Here is an 8,875-nt window from a genome sequence, read left to right as displayed (position 1 = left end):
CAGTACTTGGCTTTGGGTTTTGTATTGGGTTGCCACATAATACTACAATCATTTCTATTCACCCAATCTTCCAATTTACTTCCTAACAGCCACTCTCGAACAATCATCAGTTTTTCCTCCTAATCTCCCATAGTCTGTCCTTCATGAAACTCATTCTTTTAACTGATTACAAATCAAACTGGTGGCTATGCAGTTTTCATTGTATGGTCCCATGTCAAACCTCTTTGTATTCATTGTTATTATATCCCACTTCTTTCAAAACTACTACCATTGCACCATTTCTACATATTTGATGTTTAACCGGTCCAATTCTTCAAACTTCTGTACCATTTGCAATCTGCCCTAATTATATTTTGTTAACAAAAATGTAGCAATCTCAAATTTAACATTGACAATTAATCCTAAGAGAGTTTGAAACTTTTGTTAAACTTTATGTGGTAGTGTTTCCTCATTTCACCACTGGATGTAGTTTTAAATTATGCCTCCTGTTTGGAGCCTTTCCAACCAGCAGAAATAATTTACCTGCATCTTCACCGCCCAGTCCTCTGAATATCTTTAAAACTTTGATTACATCACCTCTTAATCTACTAAATTATAGGACATAGAAGCTTAGATTGCATCATCTCACTTCTAACTTTAAACTTTAGAGTTCAGGTATCATTCTGGTAAACCTGAGCTGCAGTTTTCCGAACGTCAATAAATTCTTCCTCGTGTGATAGTCAGAACTCATTGCAGCACTCTGCAGCACTGTCTAACCAAGGTTTTTCAGTACTGAGCCATGACTTCCATCCACTTGTGTTATATTTCTCTAGGTACAAAGTCCAGTATTCATTTCACCTTTATGATAATTTTCTGCAGCTAATCATTAAATTTTAATGACTTATATGCCTGGTCCCAAATGCCTGGACATCCACAGTGACAAACTCTTTATACTTAGAAAGAATCCTGTTGTGTCCTTTTTAGAACCAAAGTAGATGTACTCACATTTTTATATGTTGAAATCCACTTGCTATATCTTTGCAGTTTTGTTTAATTTATAAAATACGTTTGTAATTTTATACCTTCAGACAAATACAACTTGCAATTCTGCCCATCAAGGGAAAAACAAATGTAGATATATGACCTGTTGCCCAATGGTATCAATGTGGACTTCACAAGCTTCAAAATCTCCCATCCCCCTACAGCATCCCAAAACCAGCCCAGCTTGTTCCTGCCTCCCTATACTGTCCTTCCTCCCATCTATTCCCTCCTCCCACCTCAAGCCCCACTCCCATCTCCTACCTACCAAGATCATCCTGCTCCCTTGACATGTCCGACCTCCCTGGACTGACCTATCACCACCACCACCCCCCCAACTCCCCACCTACACTCATCTTTCCTGGCTCAACCCCTCTTTGGCCTGTCTGTCTCCTCTCCACCTATCTTCTTCTTTATACATCTTCTATCTGCCTCCCCGTCTCTCCCTATTTATTTCAGAATCCCCTTCCCCTCCCCCATTTCTGAATAATGGTCGAGGCCCAAAACATCAGCTTTTCTGCTCCTCCAATGTTGCTTGGCCTGCTGCATTCATCCAGCTCTGCTCTGTTATCTTAGATATCTGACCTCCTTTCCCATTGTCTAAATTATTAATAAATACAGTGAATATTCCAGGCCCCAACACAGATCCAGATAGGAAACTTCCACTCCCATCCTATCAATTAAATACCTCTCCATTACCCATGCTTTCTGACTATTGCTGCTCAACCAATTTCCCAGTCAAGTCAATAATTTGTCTTCAATGGGTTTCAACTTCAATGTTTTTTTAATAGGGGACTTTATCAAATGTCCTTTGGATGCCCATTTAAATAACATCCGTGGACATTGCCTCTTCATTGTCTTAGTTACCTCTCCAAAAAAATTAAGTCAGATTATCAGGCTTTCCCTTCCCAAATCCAAGTTGCTCTCTCTGATCAGCTGAAAATATTCAAAGTGGGCAGTCACCTTTTCTTTAATTGTCTGCTAATTTCCCAACAGCAGAAATTAGGCTAACTCATTTACAATTCTTTAGTTTTCATCTTGTTCCCCAAAGCTCTACTTCTCTCAACAATTTTTTAGCGCCAAATCATTTGTGTCCATGAGTTCCCAAGTTCCACAACTTTTTTTACACAGCAAATCAATGTCAAAGTCTTCACGTTCCTAATCCACTCCCTCCACAGCCTTACCCTGCCCAAATGTTCTTTAACAGCTAAAGGTGCCAGCCTGTATCCTCTGACCCCTGAACTAATATATATTCCTTTTCTCTAAAGAGCTAATCTCTTAACAATTATGATCTGCCTTCCAGTATTCTGTGCGTGAAATAGTTTTTCAACATCATTTTTGTCAACTATGCAAAAGCATGCCCCTACCCCAACTATCAGCTTTCTTTCTAATTCCTAGTTCTGACCTCACCTTTAAAGAAGAAGGCATATTATTTTATTTTGGGAAATGTCAAGTTATTGTCATCGTTATCATACAACATGTAACAACAATGCCTTCTTGATATTTCATGAAGGACACCAATGTCTTAATGAAAGCAGTTAGTAGAGGCAAAGGAAAATATGTTCTTGTTATGAGGCAGTAAAATGACAGAAAGACAACCCAAAACCAAACAGATATGTTATTTAATAATGAAATATGATTAGGAGAGCAGGTGGTTTTGGTCTATTTTCCATTCTGCTTGTGATTTAATTTATCGTCTCAAAGTCAAACACATTTTTATCTATATCTGCTGTATTAGGCAGTGTCAAATTCCATTGTATACACTCCTGTTATCTCATTGTATGGAAAACAATATTCCATACTTTTGTTAAAGAGGAAATAATTTAGGCCAGGATATGACGTGACAATTTGAAAATCCATGTATCAGGATTATGTTACAAATGGCTTGGCCCTAAGTGATATAAATGTATAAATCTAAAGTTTGCAGTATTTTGTTTACGTAATTCACTGATTAAATAATTAATTACTCACTTTTAAAGTGGCACCTTTTGGTGTCAAGATTATGTTAAGTATTTGTTCGATCAATAATCTAATTATTACTTAATATAACTATCAATCCTTAACTGAGGTTTTAAATCTTTCTTAATCTCTGACTAATCTCCAGCTCCATAAAATGTATTTTATCTTCCGATACACTTCTGTAGCATCAGCAGACACTATTATTCAGCTCACAAGCTTCTCCTCAAGGTGATTTATGAAGATCATGAGTAGCCAACGTATCAGCCTTATCCCTGTGAGAGCTCAATAGTCTCTATTCGCAAACCTGAATAATGTCCATTCATAACCACCCTCCGTCTCCTATTTTCAAAGCTCTGAATCATCATTTTCACTTACAAATATTTATAAGACACTTTGGGCATGTTTCTTGGCTTGAATTTTCATTGGGCTCCCACAGGAAACCCTCGCAGAAAATATGGAACTTTACTATGAGGCTTGCTGGCAACACATTTGAAAGTGGCACTAAGGTCATAATACCCACTGTTATAATGCAGTTCAGGTTGCTAATTTAAATAAACCTATGCTTATCATGCGAGCTTTTTTATGTCCTCAAGTGAAAAGAAAATTCACTAAAACAGCTCAACTGTGGTTCACTCTTCCTGTTAAAATAAGAGGAAGAAGCCCACTTGCAGTGGAACGATTGTTAAATCAGAAGAAGTGGCACATTTTTGCAAAGGTATATCTTGGATAGATTTGCATACCTCAGCACTGATATAAGAGGTCTGAAACTGCCGCAAGGAAGACTCACTGGATCCAAAACGTTAACTCTGATTTTTCTCCATAGATGCTGCCAGACCTGCTGCGGTTTTCCAGCAATTTCTGTTTTGGGTTCTGATATGCAGCATACACAGTTCTTTTGGTTTTTATTTTTAGAAACTGCAGTAATGCTGGGTTTGACAGCAAATAATTTTTAATAAGAATTTCACAGTCACTGGTGGCACTGCATTTCATTTGCAAGATAAACTGCTTGAATATTGGTCAATATTCAGTAGTAAAGAAGTGTGTGAAGAAAAAAAGAACAGAAGGATCTCACTATTTGAAAAAGGCTGTAATTGCATCAGAAGTATATCAAAAAATGTCCACACAATCATTCCTGGAAGGAAAGACTTATGCCAAAAGGTTGAACAGATTGGTCCTGTATCCTTTGGAATTTAGAGGAATGAGATGTGACCTTATTGAAACATAAGATCTTGATAGTGAATGGTAAACAGAAGGGTCTCCTTCTTGTGGGAGAGATTAGATCTAGGAGACTTCGCTTAGGAATAAGAGGTAGTAGGAACTGCCGATGCTGGAGTCTGAGATAACAAGGTGTAGAGCTGGACGAACACAACAGGGCAGGCAGCATCAGAGAAGCAAGAAAGCTGACGTTGCAGACCTGGGCCCTTCTTCAGAAATGGGGGAGGGGAAGGGGAGTCTGAAATAAATAGAGAGAGGGGGAGGAGATGATGGAAGGTGGATAGAGGAGCAGATAGGTAGAGAGAAGACAGACAGGTCAAGGAGGCAGGGATGGAGCCAGTACAGGTCAGTGTAGGTAGGGAGTTGGGATGGGGGTTGGTCAGTGAGGAGGGAGGCTCGGGTAGGTGAGAGGCAAGACGGACAGGTCAAGGAGGCGGGGATGAGGCCAGTTGTAGGGGCTAGGGGTGGGGATTGGTCAGTGAGGTGGGAGGAGCGGGTAGGTGGGAGAAAAGACAAACAGGTCAATGGTCTCAATGTGGACTTAACAAGCTTCAAAATCTTCCCACCCCCAACTGCATCCCAAGGCCAGCCTAGCTCGACTCCGCCTCCTTGACCTGTCCATGTTTTTTCCCACCTATCCGCTCCTCCCACAAACACTTTTCACCCATAAAGTATGAACCAGCTCTATCCTGCATGATCAGAAACATTAGGACACTCTGGAAATACACCATTGTGCTACTTTCTTAGGAATATTGAAATTGCCAGAGAAAATAAGGCCAAGGCTTTGACAGAGACCAGAAATGACTTGAGATTAACTGGAGTGCTAAAGAGTTTGCCATATGTCCTGTCTCAAAATACACACAAACAGTACCTCAATATGCTGCTACCTGAAAGGAATCTATCTAGTTTGCAGTTGTGTGAGTGACCCTGTTTTGATGGCAGAAATAGCTTGCCGTCCTAAGAATTTAGGCCTTGCAAACACACAGCTGATGGTATTTCCCTCATGTTTTGAGATACCTCCTCTGAGTCTCCAAAGCACATAAGGGGCATTTATACAGTCCTTGGATAAGCATATGGATAATGATGGGATAGTGTAGGGGGAGGGGCTTAGATTAGTTCACAGGCCGGCGCAACATCGAGGGCCGAAGGGCCTGTTCTGCGCTGTATTGTTCTATGTTCTATAAGAGCTTGGGGATCACTGCTGCACAGTGAAACAAGATATTATCCTCAAGTTCCAAATCTTGATCCATAAATATTGTTTCTCTCACAAGGCAGAATGCTGAATTGCACATTGGAAGCAGTGATTAATTTCATTTTTTCTGTCTGTCTTTGTTGAGGAAAAGCTGTCCGATACAGAAAATGGCCCACATTTAGTGCATATTTAGTGGATATTTAGTAGATTATTTCCAGATCTGTGGGTAATTTATGAGTTAAAGAGCAGTATTGCAATGAAGAAAATGGAGAAGTCATTTGGTGCAATTATATAACCTTATTTGATCCCATTCTTCACTGAGGTAGGCTCTGGGGTGGTACTGGTGATGGGGATTACAGGTTATATGTCATTGTGGAGTGCTTAAAAATGACTACAGTTTCTGGGAGAAGTCAGATTTATGGAGCCTTTCCCATTGACAGAGTTTTTGTGTAGTTGGAAAAGGTTATTTCTGCCGGTTGGTTCTGCTCCTTGTGTCTTTCTCGAAATTGCTGTACAGTGGGTATCAGGCATGTGGTGCCTTTGGACCCTGTTGTACCATTCAATAAGTTAATGATTGATCTGGCTGTGGCCTTAACTCCTCTTAACTGCCTACTCCATGGAAACCTTGATACTTTGGTTGATCAAAATTTATCTAATTCAGTTTGAATATATTCAGTGGTTCAGTTTCCACAGTCTCTGTGGATGAGAATTCCTCAGTTACATGACCCTCAGAAAGGAAATCCTTCTTCATCCCAGAGTTGAATTGGAGATTGCCTGTTGTTAAACTCTGGTGCTACTTCTAGATTCCGTCACAAGTCCAAGGTCGTGAGAGCTCGTGCATCTTTGAAATAAGGTTGTGCAGCTTTGCCAGGACTGTGCCTCTGTCAGGTTTCAGAAAAGTGGTCCAATAGTAAGCTTTGACCAAGCCAGCACCCTCAGTGTTGAGGCAATAATCCAGAACATAATGTTTGCACGTCTGGCATTAGACTCCACTGGCAACTGTTTTACTTGGATTTCCTTTGCAGCAGAAGACTTTCAAAAGGTAAATGGCAATGCTTTGGGGGCCTCCTCAAAGCATTCGTGAGTGATGAAGCTTCAACATCAGTTCATTGGAAGTGCCTGACTCACAACAGTTCAAAATGGAGAAGGTTTAATCAGAAAGAATGAAACAGAGCATAAGACTTCATTGAGAGAAAGCAAGGGAGAAAGTGAAAGCATTAGAGAGAACACACAAAACTCTAAGCACACAAACCTCCTGGCCTTGCAAGCACTTCGTGCTTTGCATGTGGCAGAACTTGCAGATTGCTATGATCCCAGTAGATATCAATGTTAATGGCGGACAAGTTAGATCCCGGAATAAACTCTGGCTTCATAGATCATGCTTCTTTATAAGAGGTGGTCTCTCACTGAAACATAAATATGTCAGGGTGAAGATTTGGTTTGAACAATAAAACGAGAAAAAAAGAACAACTTAACTACATATATATTTTAAAAGATTTCAAACACCCAGGCAAACAAAGTCCTATCTACTCCCCAACACTTTCAGTATGCAGTTAATCAAAATCCAGAGCAAATGTCCTTCCCTTCAAAATTTTAGATCAAGTGAACTGCTTCTTTCTATTTTTGGTCCTGTGAGCTGTGAAACCTCTTTCTGTGATTCATACAACAGACATCATTATACTGACATAACAGTCTCTGAACAAACTACCATTTTCTAAGAGAAACCATTCTTACATCGGACTTCAGAGTTAATGCAGTGTGGAGCTGGAGGAGCACAGCAGGTCAGGCAGCATCAGAGGAGCAGGAGAGTCAACGTTTCATGCCTGGGCTCTTCATCAAGGCTCATATTGCAGGTCTGGGAAAGAGAGACTCTGAGCTTGGGTAGGGCTGACAGTAGTGCCAGAAGATGCTGGTGCATGGCTGTGAGCGTGGAGCTGAGGACCCAGAGAGGAAAATATTTTGGAGGCTCTGGAGGTGCTGTAGGTAAAGGTTGTCGTGGTTTGGTCCAAATTGGGATGGTCTGAAAGTTGTTTGGAGTCAATGGGGGTAAGCCGGTTGCGGTGACAGGAACTAAGGAAGGCGATGTGGTTGTAGTAACGGGTTTGTTTCAGTATGTGGCCAAAGAGCTTCGAGGCAGAGTAGATTACCAGTGGGTTAATGTGGGAGAGAGATCCACTGAAGTCATTCCAGAGGGAGGACAAAACTTCAAGTTGGGCATCCCTGGAAGAGGTTTTGTAGCTTCTACAGCTCTTGCTATCTTCTATATCTGACTTCAGTCTGGCCCCCTTCGAATGGATCAAAACCTTTCCCACCACCGAGTTTTTCTAAGCTAAAGTCAATCCTTGACTATTCTAGTCTCAAAAGCACGCTCATCTCTCTCCTGTTGTTAAACTCCAAAATATAAAGAAACTTCCATTAACTTTCTCAGACACTTCCAGTAATCTGCTCCTTGGACACATATTGTTTCAAATTCATGGCTTCTAAAGTAATGCTTATGACTTGGTAAATTATTGAACCCCATCCCCAAAAAGGAGGCCAACACCCATATGCTACTAGTGTGAAATCCGAACTCTGAAGATAAATTATATTAATGTCTACAAATCACACAGTTTTCATCACAGGATCATGTAGCATTGGACCTAGCCAGCACTTCGGAATGCATTGAAATTGATTGGGAGCAAGTTGTGCTCAATCCTGAGGGACTGCTGAAGAAGGAAAGATTCATAAAGCTTATTGCCTTCTGACACCAACCTTTGTTGACGTGTTTAGGGAGATAGCTGAAAATTACTTTTTGAAGTATTTTGAAGAATAAATTAGTCTCTGCTGACTGGAGATTCCATAGCTGCACTGGTCACTTCATGTTAACTGGTTACATGAGTGTTACGCAAAGACCATAAATTATATCATCACTAGGGTCCAATATGGTTATTGAATACTAGGCCATAAGTGGCTGTGGTGAGAATAATTCATTATATGTTAAATGAACAATTTCATGAATACTATTACTTTCCACAAGTGGCTTCAAACAAACATTTAATTTACTTCGGCAAGGCTATTGGCCAAGCAATGGAAGCCACCCATCAATATGTAGAAGTTTGGAGGTTTTAGTGGTATCTCATTTCTTCTGCAAATCACCAAATGTTTGCAACTTAGTGATGGACTTCTGAGCATTTTATGGCCTATTAATCCAGACTTACCTGAGCGTCTACTCTATTGAAATTATATATCTAATTGGTTGGAAACTTGAATAGCACACTGAGGAAATAGGGATTAAGTGATTTTTGCCATTTCATTGTGCTCAGATTTCCTTGGAATGCATATGCACTTTCATAGTAACTCTTATCAAAAATAGTGAAATGTTTGCCTCTGCCACTAATAAAGCCAGTAGTGACCATGATTTTACTGAATCAATGCCTGCCTTCCTCTCATTACTAACTAGCTTAACTAATAGAAATGCTATTGGCCTGGTGGCATGATTTATTGCTCCTATCT

Source organism: Stegostoma tigrinum, chromosome 22 (assembly GCF_030684315.1).
Source record: "Stegostoma tigrinum isolate sSteTig4 chromosome 22, sSteTig4.hap1, whole genome shotgun sequence".
In the NCBI taxonomy this organism is placed as follows: Eukaryota; Metazoa; Chordata; class Chondrichthyes; order Orectolobiformes; family Stegostomatidae; genus Stegostoma; species Stegostoma tigrinum.
This window is presented reverse-complemented; position numbering follows the sequence as displayed.